The following is a 13830-nucleotide window of genomic DNA, read 5'->3' as shown; positions in this document are numbered from 1 at the left end:
TAGCTCCGCCGCCCCCACTTTCTTCTCCCCTCCCCCTCGCCGCCGCCTGAGGCCGCCGCCGGGCAAGCCCGGGGTGCCGCCGAGGAAGGTGGCGGCGGGGCCCTGCCGCCCCTGCCTCTACTGCGGGGGGCCGTGTTACCCACCGGCGGCAGGCGGTGGCGCGGGCGTGGATCGGCGCTCCTGGCTGTGTGGATGGCGGGTGCGCCGGTGGACGGGAGCCATGGTGCTGCGGCGGCTGTGGCTCGCGGTGGAGCCAGCTCTGGCCACCCCGCCCCCCTGTTTCGAGAGCTCCACCCCGGCCAGATCTGTCCGGCTTCTTTGCGGGCAGCCGGATCTTGCGTCGGTGGGTGGTGGAGGCGGGGATTCGAAGACCGGGAGAAATTCTAGGCCGGCCTCGGCGGTCTTGGCGGCGGCGACGCTCTTGGCGTCGTTCCCCTCCCTGGAGGCGTCGTTCAGGTCAGATCCGTCGCCCCCCCGTTCCTCTAGTCTCCCAGGTGAAAACCTCAACTCTGTTGGGTGGTGGCGGTGCCCTTGGCGTCGTGTCCTGCCTGAAGGCGCCGTTTTTGGGAGCTAGGTGGGCAGTGGGCTCCCCGGAGATGCGGTGGGTGTGCAGCGGTGGCAGTAGCTGGTCTTCTTTGTCTGCGACGAGATCTCCAGTGGCTCTTCGCCTACAGGGACGCTATGCTACTGCTCCTCCGTCCGTTCCGTTCCGGCAACTCTTTCTCTTTCGTGTCCAGTCCGTGGGTGTTGGGTGGTGCGCTGCTCCATGAGATCTTTCTGAGGCTAGGCGGGTGAGCTAGGTTCCTTTCCAGATGCAGCCTGCCGGTGTCTTCCCCCCCAGGTTCAAGGGTGAACTGCTTCACTGTCAACTGTTTGGCGCCTTCGAGCCAGGCGAGGAGACAGGGGTCTTCTTTGACAGTGGGCTGGGAGGTCATGGCAATCCGGGGCCGCTGGTGATTTGGCGACGGCGTGCCCTCCCTCGCCGTCAGAATGGCTGCTCCTGTGCTGTCATTCTCCTTCTCCCTAGTGATTCGTATGCGAATGAGGACCTACACATCCCCGAGCTGCGTGTCTCCTTGTTCGATCATTTAGCTGGGTGTGTGTGAGGCTTGTGTGCTGTTGTCCAGCGCCTCTGTATCTTGTCGTTTTTTCGTTTTCTTGTGTTGGTTTCGAGTTTGTAATCCTGGCCGGTTGATGGCTTTGTTAATTCAAAGTCGGGCTCTTCTGGAGCCTTCGTTCTAAAAAAATAGTCTTTCTTCTTCTTGCTCTGAAAGGTTAGCACTAATAATAACAGGATATATTTTCTTTTCATCAAGATAAGCATACTTAAGATTATTAGGTAATGGTTTGAGTTCAAACACGGGATCACCCTTGGGTGGAGGGGGATCCCCTAGAATTTCAACGGGTAGGTTGTGTTTCAGAATAGGTTCCTGTTGAAGGAACACTTCATATATTTCCATTCTTTCCTTCATAAACATATCATTTTCATGGTCTAGCAAATATTGTTCTAACGGATCAGTAGGAGGCACGTCAATAGAAGCAAGACCAATAATTTCATCCTTACTAGGCAGTTCTTTATCACGGGGTTGTCTACGAAATTTAGCAAAATTAAACTCATGAGTCATATCATCCAAGCCAATCGTAACAACATCCTTTTCGCAATCAATCTTAGCATTAACAGTGTTCAAGAAGGGTCTACCAAATATAATGGGACAAAAGTCATCTTGTGGGGAACCAAGAACAAGAAAATCAGCAGGGTACTTGACCTTCCCACACAAGACTTCAACATCTCTAACAATCCCAACTGGTGAATTAGTATCTCTATTGGCAAGCTTAATAGTAACATCAATACCTTCTCTTTTAGCGGGTGCAATATCATTTATAATTTATTGGTATAAGTAAATAGGTATTGCACTAGCACTAGCACCCATATCACACAAGCCATGATAACAATCATCTCCTATTTTAACAGAAATAACAGGCATGCCTACTACATGTCTATGTATTTTAGCACCTGGTTTAACAATATTAGCAGTTTCACCACTGATGTAAATAATATGCCCATCTATATTATCATCCAAGAGATCTTTAACCATTGCAATACTAGGTTCAACCTTAATTTGCCCAGGAGGTGTATAAGTTCTAGTATTACTCTTACGAACAACGGTTGAAGTTTTAGCATGATCCTTTATCCTAACAGGAAAAGGAGGTTTCTCAACATAAGTAGCAGGAACAATAGGATCACTATAAGTGACAGTCTTTTCTTCAACTGTAATAGGTGCAACTACTTTTACTTAAATGGGAGGATTATATTTAAACCACTTCTCCTTAGGGAGATCAACGTGAGTAGCAAAAGATTCACAGAAAGAAGCTACTATCTCACACTCAAGTCCATATTTAGCGCTAAATCCACGAAAAGCATCGGTACCCATAAAAGATTTAACACAATCAAACTTAGGTGTCATACCTGACTCCTTACCATCACTAGGACCCCAATCTTCATAGTTGCGTTTAATTCTTTCCAATAAGTCCCATTTGAATTCAATAGTCTTCAGCATATAAGAACCAACACAGGAAGTATCGAGCATGTTGCGATCATTGGGAGAAAGCCGAGCATAAATTTTTTGAATAATCATTTCTCTTGAGAGCTCATGATTGGGGCATGAATATAACATCGATTTAAGCCTCCCCCAAGCTTGAGCGATGCTTTCTCCTTCGCGAGGCCAGAAATTATATATGTAATTACGATCACGATGAACAAGATGCATAGGATAGAACTTCTGGTGAAATTCCAACTTCAATGGTTTATAATTCCAAGATCCCGTATCATCACATAGCCTTTACCATGTCAATGCATCTCCCTTCAAAGATAAAGGGAAGACCTTCCTCTTAACAACATCATCGGGAATACCTGCAAGCTTAAATAATCCACAAACTTCATCCACAAAGATAAGGTGTAAATTGGGATGCAATGTTCCATCTCCTGCAAAGGGAATAGCTAGCAATTTCTCTATCATACCTGAAGGAATTTCAAAGTAAACATTTTCAGTAGGTTCAGTAGGTTGAGGAGCAACTCTTTGCTCTACTGGTCGGGGTGAAGATACCCCGAACAAGCCCCTCAAAGGATTAGTTTCCATAGTAACAAGTGACAGAAAATTTCAGCACACTATATAAATGTTTCCTTACCAAGTTCCACTCACCAAAGGCGCTTCACTCCCCAGCAACGGCGCCAGAAAAGAGTCTTGATGACCCGCAAGTGTAGGGGATCTATTGTAGTCCTTTCGATAAGTAAGAGTGTCGAACCCAACGAGGAGCAGAAGGAAATGACAAGCGGTTTTCAGTAAGGTTTCCTCTGCAAGCACTGAAATTGTAGGTAAAAGATAGTTTTGTGATAAGATAAATTGTAACGAGTAACGAGCAATGAAAGTAAATAAAGTGCAGCAAGGTGGCCCAATCCTTTTTGTAACAAAGGACAAGCCTGGACAATTTCGTATAATGAGAAACGAGCTCCCGAGAACAAGCTCCCAAGGAGGATGGAGCGAGCCGCCTATCGCGAGGACAGGCGTACGCGGAAAGCGGCCGCTCAATTCAACATTGTGGTAGGAACAGCGTCGGCCTGGGACTCGGACGGCGATCGGTATCTTGACGCCTTCATTGAGACGTCGGAGGAGGACATCACCGAAGCGGAGTCGGAGTAGGAGCCGGAGGAGGAGGAGGACGACGACGACGAGTAGTAATCGTAGTTGGGGTAGATGAACTATCTATGTTGAACTAGCTACGTATCTTTTTTTATTATGTATCGTTTTATCTATGTATGATTTTAATCTACCTATGTTATCTTTTTTTGCATACATATGTGTATCGCACGATGTATTTTGAGCGCTTCTGCTGGAGCAGCGCGCACGCGCAACTTTTTGGGGCGGCCGCTGGAGTAAGCGCTCTGTAGCACGCGAAAAGTTGTTATTTTCGATCACATGGATAGAAGACTGCCTAAACATGTGGTGGCGGCAAAATTGTACTCCCTCCGTCCGGAAATACTTGTCATCAAACTATATAAAAGAAGATGTATGTCATCAAACTTGATAAAAGATACATCCTTTTTTATTTATTTTGATGACAAGTATTTTTGGATGGAGAGAGTACTCTACACTAATTTCTCTGTCTGTATTATATCTGTGAAATGTTTTCAAATGAGAAATAAATGCGAAAGCCCGTCTGAATGGGAGTGTGATGTACAAGTGGCAATAATTCTTGATGAAGGGGGCATCCAAATAAATGCGAAAGCCACCAGAGAAAACTACTCATGCACGGAAAGGTACGAAACACGTACTACAACAAGATTTAATTAGTATAGCCTTCTTCATTTGATGGAAGGATTACCATCGCTTTCCCCTCCCCACGTCGCAGTCGAGGGCAACCGTAGCTCGCCACCACCCTCCCCTCTCCTCCTGGTCCTCCTCCCTCGCCATCCCAGTGAGGAACCGCCGGCAATGCCGCTAGGCGTAGGTTCCGGTGAGACCGTTTTCCTCTCCGCTCAATCCACAGGTGGAGGTGCTGTGTTGGCATGGGGCCCAATGGCGGGACAACGATCATGCGGGGCGATGTCGTCCTTGCCCGGCGGCGACCAGAAGCTCAATGGTGGTGCCGTCGCTGCGAGGAACTCCCAGGATGTGTGTTCTTATCTTATAGCTACTCCCACTACAAGAGATGTGGCTTATCGTGACGAGCCAAAAAATGTCATCGAATGGCTAATAATATCACAAATTACCCCTTAGTGACGTATTATGAGCGTCACAAGCATCGTCACGGAATCCCCGTCACAAATTACTCCTAGTGACGGCGCGCGCAAAGAAATGTCACTGAAAATCGGACCTTCGTTGACGTTTTCTAGAACGTCAACAACTTGCTATTTTTGTGACGGTCGAGTAATGTCACATTTTAGGTGCAAATATGCCAGATTATACTATATTCAATGACGAAGCAACGTCACTGACTTTTATGTCAAATCAACACCCAAGCATATAATCCCACTATTAGTGTTACTTCTTTCACTATTGATGAAGATGACACAAATCATATATATTAACTTTATTTCAAATTTATTTCACAATGAATTATCAAATCTACTATATTGCAAATGCATATGAGAGTAAATATTTAATTCACATCACATTATATAATAAGTAAAGAGCCAAATCACATTACAAATTTAAAAGGAATAAAAATAATATTATATATTCTATCATCTCAGCCCAATCATCTTTTAAATAGACAACTAAATGACCAAAAGCGTTGTCGTGGCGATTGCAACTATCTTTCCATCACAAAAGAATGGCCTTCATGCACCAATAGGTTTGGACTGGGACTCATCAGGTTTGGGCTATGACTATTAAGTTGCTTGAGCCCTGAAGAGAAAACCAATTAGGTTATTTATCTCCTTTTGCTTCTTCTTGATCCTCCCCATGCATTTCTTCAAATTCTCTATCTTATGCTTCGAGTCTTGCGCCTAACTCCTCCCCATGCCTATAAATTGACAACAGTGTTGCATTTTAATGAGATGAAAACACACAAGCTATAACAAAGTATAAGAGTACCATTATGAAGCTTACAATATGTCAAACTATGCATCTGAGTACATTATTAAATGTCAAGACAAGCATGCACATGGGTAAATGAAATAGTACACTCAAGAGTGGCTTCTAATGGTTTAAAAACATGTATAACAAAGATCTAGATTTCATTTGCCAATCTTGAAAAGCAGCAATCATCAACAATATAGGATATCAAGTCAGTAACCTAGGGTACAAGAAGCAACTATGCTACAACAATGATTTATTTAGTTCAAACTCTACCAACCTATATCGTTTTGTTTAAAAGCAAGCACATACTAGATTTCAGGATTAAAAAACATGCATCATGTGTACAAGTGAATGAAAATGAAGGAAACTATCTGACCACAATATCTTTAATAATATGGGGAATAACATGTTTGGTTCTGCTTTTGGCATAGTCATTCCATGTATAGCAACATGCATCTTGCTCCTGCTGTGAATACCACACCTAGAAGAAAGCTTCACTGCTTGGACTAGTAGCACCTGAACTATGTGTAGATCAGACACATTTTTGCATTTTTGTCATGGTAGAACTTCAGGTGCATGTGTCGAACAAATTGAGTAACACAAAGCAATGAATCGACATCAACTTATGCAATGTCAGCACTAGTTCAAATAGGAATGCGGTGAACAGAGAAATCATCACCCTAAATTAACTAGGAGAGTAAAAGAGTGGAGGGACAAGAAAATGTGAATCAATCTTTAGTCAATTATTTGTGATACTTATAGTGCACAATGACATACACATGATACAAGCAAAGTAGAATTAAACCCAGCCTATATTATCAACACTGGATAAATGAAGTATGCTTAAACTTGTTTGGATGGACCCTAGATGTTGCCATTTTACATGTGCATATGCACTTTCCTGTAGCACACCTGAATATAATAAACTAGATAACTTAGAATGTAAACACCGGATCCACTAATAATGTATATACCTATTTGTTAAAGCAAAATTAATGAAAAACATTTATTCTTGCTTGAACTATGACTCTGTGAGTAAGCATATCGATGGAGGAGTGCTTGTAACGTAAATTAGACCATGATGGCGCGCATTGCGGCGCCCACCTATTATGATAAAATGGCACTTTTGTCTTACAAATATGGAAAACTCAAAATGTACGATAACTTTTTGCGTAAAGTAACCCATCGTGTCCCATGAAAAAATAATTGAAATATATATGAACCTCGGACAGTTAACATATCTCATGAAATATAATGTCTATGTACCTTGACTTGGTTCGAAACTCTCTATAGTCAGTCAGCATATCGTCTAAAATCCAGGTTGTGCATGAGTATTTAAACTGAACCTGCACATGATAATATATCAGCATCTGAAAGCAAGCTGATGTACATGGATCCGCAGCCAAGACCTAAGTTATACATGGAGGTTGTAAGCTAGCTGAATGAAAGCGCCAATTAACACAGTGTCACAATCAGTCAGGACAATCCAAATGACACTGAGGTAACAATGTGGCAGAATTTATATATTTACACACACACACACACACACACACACACACACATGTTTTTTTTTTGCATTTATATGTACTGCAGTTCATTAAATACAATATGTACGAGTCTTCTAGAAAAGTTGAGATGGCAAATACATGATTGTACGAGTCTTTTGAAGCTTTCTTACAAAACTAGCATGCCCTGTGTTATATATATGAATGTCAACACATATTACCGAGCTATATGATGCCTGGATTGTACAACTGATCAAGAGGATTTAGTTTTGTTATTATGGCAAGGTACAACCATCAGATGGTTAACTGAATTATGAATAACGGCTAACTGTACTGCATAGCTAGCTGAAATCTCATAACTAAGGTCCTGCATGTGAGCTAAGTGAATTTTGAAAAACGACTAACTGTATTGCAGTAGTATATTCAGGTTCAGTACGTTTTAGCATAGTTGGCTGTAGCAAATGCAAAACCATGTTCAGTAGTACAGTTTTGCACATACCGATCAACAAGATTTCAATTAAAGTTCTCCATGAGATAATTTATATGTTGAGCAAATTATGATGAATAGGAAAGGTATAGGGTTTAGAATATTTCCAAACAGATAACTCAGCATCAGGTTGGATCTAACCCGTTAGTTAGGATTTAGGACCTGCAACGAGCAAGAGGCCTTCCTATGATTTTTTTTTATTTAGGAAAGAAAGCAAGAAAACTAGGAGGAGGCCCAGGCCTTTTTACCTCAGCGGGTTGTGGCATCCTAGTTAACGAGAACGGCAGGATGACTAGTAGTATGCATGAACCCTAATCGCTGAACATTGAGAGCTGACAGGATGAGGAGGGCGGGACGAGAAAAATACCGAGAGTCGTGGTCGGTCGCTGCAATTGGGGGGAAGAGATCCGAGTGCGCCCGGGGTGGGTTGATGCGATGGATCCGAGCCCGGACGGTGGAGCGGCCTCCTCCAATCTTCCGTCGCCGATCGTTGTAATCTGGGGGAGAAGAGAGTAGACTGTTCGCGGGGCTGCTTGATTTGGTCGATCCGATCTCGGCGGGCGAGGCGGCCTCCCCCAATCTTGGCGGCGCTGATCCCTGCATTCGTGGGGAGAACAGAGGCGGATGAATCTGATCTAAAGAAGAAACATGGGGTGGGCCGTGGCTCTTCGCGGGTGAAATAGAAGCAGGAAATTTGGCTGGGTCTTCGACGGGTGGGGAAACAAGGTAGATGCTCGAAATCCCTCAAAAAAAAGATGGATGCTGGAAAAACTTTAGAGAAGTTGAGGGAAAAAAATTGCTGGAGCGAAAAGAGTTTCTTAGGTGGAGAGATTTTTTCAGAATTTAATTTCCACTGAACATCATGTATAATTCATTTGATTTAAAATAAATAGTAAATTTTCATTAAATATATAACTCACAAATAGACATGTACAAATAGACCTAATGTCAAGGGTTCGTTAATCATGACCCATCGTTGGCAGTGGCATGTACATGTAGACATGATGTAAGGGGTCAATACCTGTACCCAACTTAATTTTAATTGGACACTAACACACTAATGAATCGTTCTACAATTGGGCCTACCGTTCTTATCCACGATACGTAATAACTTCTTTTTCCTAGCCACATTTTTCTTTTTGAGATAGAACCAAACAATTGCAAAGCCGTATGCATCACCTTATGAAGCCCGTATAACCTTTATTCACGGCTACTACCTATTTATATTGAATTGAACAAAATGACTAGATCGCCCATTGCCTTTGAAGAAACAAGGAAGGTCCCATTGTCAACATTCACACTAGGGTTGTACCATTCAATAAAATATGAAACAACTATATGGTGGGACCTACTACTAGGCTTTACATGCCGAAAAAACAAGCATCACATATTTGTAATATTCGGTGGCACTAAAAATTCATCATGGAAATTACCAAATCGTCATAGAAATTGGCAACCAAGTAGCACTCAACAGCCAAGGAAATTTTGTGACATTAATTGTCACCGATTCACGGTGATCAGTGACGCCACCTATAAAACATCACACATTAGGTATTTAAGTGACGTTGTCCATCACCGTCATGAGGATTTTTGTCACAGTATGTCAATTTTCTTGTAGTGTCCCTTTGTACACTAATGTAAGACGTTCTTAACTGCAAAAACGTCTTATATTAGTGCACAAAGGTAGTATTACTTACATATTAATTTGAACATGCTGATAATTACATACGACGTTGAACAAAGCAACCTTGTATTTTTATTATTATTTTTGCGGGAAAAACTTTACAATCTATTCCTCTTCAATAATGGTAGTATAATGAATCGTATAAATAATTAAAATTACATCCAGACCCGTGACCACCTAGCGATGACTACAAAAAATGAAGCGAGCCATAGGCACGCCGCTGTCATCGCGCCTCCCTTGCTGGAGCCGGCAAACCTTGTTGTTTTAGACAGTCGGGAATTCGTCGTGCTAAGGCCTCGTAGAACCAACACACCAAAACAGTAACCGCCGACGATGAAGAGTGTAGATCAGAAAAATCCAACATAAAGACACAAGACCATGGACGAACGACGAACAGATCCGAGCAAATCCAGTAAAGCCAGATCCGCCGAAGACACACATCCACACGCCCACCGACGATGCTAGACGCATCAATGGAACGGGGACTAGACAAGGAGACGTTTATTCCATCTTCAGGGAGCCGCCGTCGTCTCGCCTTCCTGAGCAGGATAAAAACCCTAATAAAACTTGAAAAAAGATCTAAAAACAGTGCCCTCCCAACGGCAAGGGCCACGATCCACTCCACCCCCATAGCCCTAAGGCCACCGACGACAGGGTGGACCGGCGCCGGCGCCGGCGGGAGGCGGAGGAACCCTAGCTTTTTGGGGGTGTTCTTCACCCTAGCCTAGCAACCTTGTATCTCATTGCAAAGAACCTGTAGTAATGTAGACTCCACAATCTAGAAGCCAGAAACTATTTGGATGATTGAACCTACAGAGATTATATTCTATCACATGTAACCGGTTATTGAACATATTAGCAACACTACATGGAGGATATAAGCCAAAAGCTACTTGGATGACTGACCAGTCAGTTTACATTGGAAGAACAAGTGTTTAATTGTTTTTTCGTGCTGACAAAACATACATTGCATACTTTGATGCCAATTCCGCTTAATAAAGTGATCTTTGGCCAGAATGACTTCTCGCAGAATGAAATGATGGAAAGGCTCTAATATTGTGTCTAATTTCCTATTTAAATTATTTCTGAGTTTCAAAGGAGGAGAAAATGTAAAGTAATAAATCAAAAGGTTATGAAAAACCACTGAAAATTATGTGACCCCTATATATATAAGTTGTTGTAGGATTTTCAAATGACGACATAGACAACTTCGAAACAAGAAATGAAGTAAGGCTTCTATCACTTGTCGATAATGCTATTTCAACAAGTTTTCAGTTTCAACAAAATAGAAAATCTATCATGATGGATCAAAACGGTTAAAAATGTACCAAAATATCATATTTCTATAGGTAAGTTGCTATATGAGGTGCGTATAGATGCATGGACAACCCACGGAGCATGAAATGGTGGAAACGATTTTGAAAGATGTCGGTGACGCTTAATTAATAAGTTTTCAGTTTTGAACGAAGTGAAAATCTATAGTGATGGATAAAAAGGGAACGAAATTGGTGATGAAATTATATGATTACTAGTTATAAGTTGTTATACGATATCCATATGGTCGAACATACTACTTCCGAAGCTTGAAAGGAAGAAATGCTGGTGTAATATATAAATGATACTATTTAAGTAAGTTTTCTATTTAGCGAATAAAAAATCATTGATAACGGATCAAAAGTTTATGTAAAGGTGCTAAACATGAATAATTTATGTGGATATCTATGACTTCCACATGACGGTCGAGACTACTCTCGAAGAATGGAATGATGGAAAGGCTGTTATAATGTGTCTAATGTCATATTTAGATGATTTCTGAGTTTCAAAGGAGGAGAAAATATAAAGTAATAAATTAAAAGGTTATGAAAAACTACTTGAAATTATGTGGCTCCTCCATTTATGAGTTGTTGTAGCATTTTCAGATGGCGGCATAGACAACTTCGAACCAAGAAACGAAGCAAGGCATCTATCACTTGTCGGTAATGCTATTTAATTTTTTTCAGTTTCGTAATAATAGAAAATCTACCATGATGGATCTAAACGGTTAAAAATGTACCAAATTATCATATTTCTATAGGTAAGTTGCTATCTGAGGTGCATATATATGCATGGACAACCCCCGGAGCATGAAATGGTGGACACGATTTCGGAATATGTCGATGACGCTTAATTAATAAGTTTTCAGTTTTGAACGAAGTGAATCTGTAGTGATGCATAAAAAGGAAACAAAATTGGTGATGAAATTATATGATAGTTATATACTGTTATACGATGTGACGCCCCCGATTCAATCATACACTAATCATGAACGCAAATGTGTACGATCAAGATCAGGGACTCACGGGAAGATATCACAACACAACTCTACAAATAAAATAAGTCATACAAGCATCATAATACAAGCCAGGGGCCTCGAGGGCTCGAATACAAGTGCTCGATCATAGACGAGTCAGCGGAAGCAACAATATCTGAGTACAGACATAAGTTAAACAAGTTGCCATAAGATGGCTAGCACCAACTGGGATACAGAGCGAAAGAGGCGCAGGCCTCCTGCCTGGGATCCTCCTAAACTACTCCAGGTCGTCGTCAGCGGGCAGCACGTAGTAGTAGGCACCTCCGGTGTAGTAGGGGTCGTCGTCGACGGTGGCGTCTGGCTCCTGGACTCCAGCATCTGGTTGCGACAACCAGAAAGAAAGGAAAGGGGGAGAAAAGGGGGGAGAAAGCAACCGTGAGTACTCATCCAAAGTACTCGCAAGCAAGGAACTACACTACATATGCATGGGTATATGTGTAAGGAGGCCATATCAGTGGACTGAACTGCAGAATGCCAGAATAAGAGGGGGATAGCTAGTCCTATCGAAGACTACGCTTCTGGCAGCCTCCGCCTTGCAACAGGCAGAAGAGGGTAGGTCGAAGTCCTCCAAGTAGCATCTCCAAGTAACATCTCATAGAATAATCCTACCCGGCGATCCCCTCCTCATGTCCCTGAGGTAGAGCAACCACCGGTTGTATCTGGCACTGGGAAGGGTGTGTTTTATTAAGTATCCGGTTCTAGTTGTCATAAGGTCAAGGTACAACTCCAAGTCGTCCTGTTACCGAAGATCACGGCTATTCGAATAGATTAAACTTCCCTGCAGGGGTGCACCACATAACCCAACACGCTCGATCCCATTTGGCCGGACACACTTTCCTGGGTCATGCCCGGCCTCGGAAGATCAACACGTCGCAGCCCCACCTAGGCAAAACAGAGAGGCCAGCACGCCGGTCTAAACCTAAGCGCGCAGGGGTCTGGGCCCATCGCCCTGAGCACACCTGCACGTTGCGTGGGCGGCCGAAAGCAGACCTAGCCTAGTGGCGTTCCAGTCCAATTCGGCGCGCGCCGCTCCGTCGCTGACGTCTGAAGTGCTTCGGCTGATACCACGACGTCGGGATACCCATAACTACTCCCACGTAGATGGTTAGTGCGTATAGGCTCGTAGCCAGACTCAGATCAAATACCAAGATCTCGTTAAGCGTGTTAAGTGTCCGCGAACGCCGAACAGGGCCAGGCCCACCTCTCTCCTAGGCGGTCTCAACCTGCCCTGTCGCTCCGCCACAAAGATCCACACAGAGGGCCGTCGGGACAAAGGTCCTTTCAGCCCCCAATCCGTGAATCACTCGCGGGTACTCTTCGAGCTGACCCGACTTTAGTCACCATCTGTATAGTATGTATGTATGTATAGAATATACCCGTGATCACCTCCCGAGTGATCACGGCCCAATATTATAGCAAGGCAGACTGACACGAAGGTAGGGCCAACAATGATAAACTAGCATCCTATACTAAGTATTTAGGATTGCAGGTAAGGTATCAACAGATGTAGCGACAATGTCAGGCTATGCATCAGAATAGGATTAATGAAAGAAGTAACATGCTACACTACTCTAATGCAAGCAGTATAGAGTAGAATAGGCGATATCTGGTGATCAAAGGGGGGGGGGCTTGCCTGGTTGCTCTGGCAAGAGAGAGGGGTCGTCAACTCCGTAGTCGAACTGGGCAGCAGCAGCGTCGGTCTCGTAGTCTACCGGAGAGAAGAGGGGGAAGAAACAATGAATACCATGCAAACAAATGCATATCGATGCATGACATGACAAGTAACGATGCTAGGTGTGCCCAATCGCGATAGTAGGTGATACCGACGAAAGGGGGAAACATCCGGGAAAGTATTCCCGGTGTTTCGTGTTTTCGGACTGGCGAACCGGAGGGGAAAGTTGCGTGTTCGGTATGCTAGGGGTGTGTGGCGGACGAACGGACTGCGTATCCGGAATCGTCACGTCGTTCTGAGCAACTTTCATGTTGAAAATATTTTAATCCGAGTTACGGATTAAAAGATATGATTTTTAAAAGATTTTAACAATTTCTGGAATTTAATTAATTATTTAATTAATTCGAAAAAATGTATTTATGACGTCAGCATGATGTCATGCTGACGTTAGCAGTCAACAGGGGTTGACTGAGTCAACCCTGACATGTGGGTCCAGTGGGACCCACCTGTCATTCTCTAATTAAATTAATTAGGGTTTAGGTTAATCTAATTA

General features: G+C 43.2%; 1 long non-coding RNA gene across 1 annotated transcript; it reads right to left on the bottom strand.

Moving 5' to 3' along the window:
* Positions 1-5196: 5196 nt before the first annotated feature.
* LOC123094149 (uncharacterized) lies at positions 5197-8238 on the bottom strand. Its single transcript, XR_006445763.1, has 3 exons — positions 7939-8238; positions 6846-6925; positions 5197-5523 (listed from the first exon to the last, which is right to left on the bottom strand). It is a non-coding gene; the product is annotated as an uncharacterized lncRNA (long non-coding RNA).
* Between the last annotated feature and the right edge of the window lie 5592 nt (positions 8239-13830).

Source organism: Triticum aestivum, chromosome 4B (assembly GCF_018294505.1).
Source record: "Triticum aestivum cultivar Chinese Spring chromosome 4B, IWGSC CS RefSeq v2.1, whole genome shotgun sequence".
Taxonomy (NCBI): Eukaryota; Viridiplantae; Streptophyta; class Magnoliopsida; order Poales; family Poaceae; genus Triticum; species Triticum aestivum.
The sequence above is the reverse complement of the archived record's forward strand: the minus strand, read 5'-3'. Positions and strand labels throughout refer to the sequence as shown.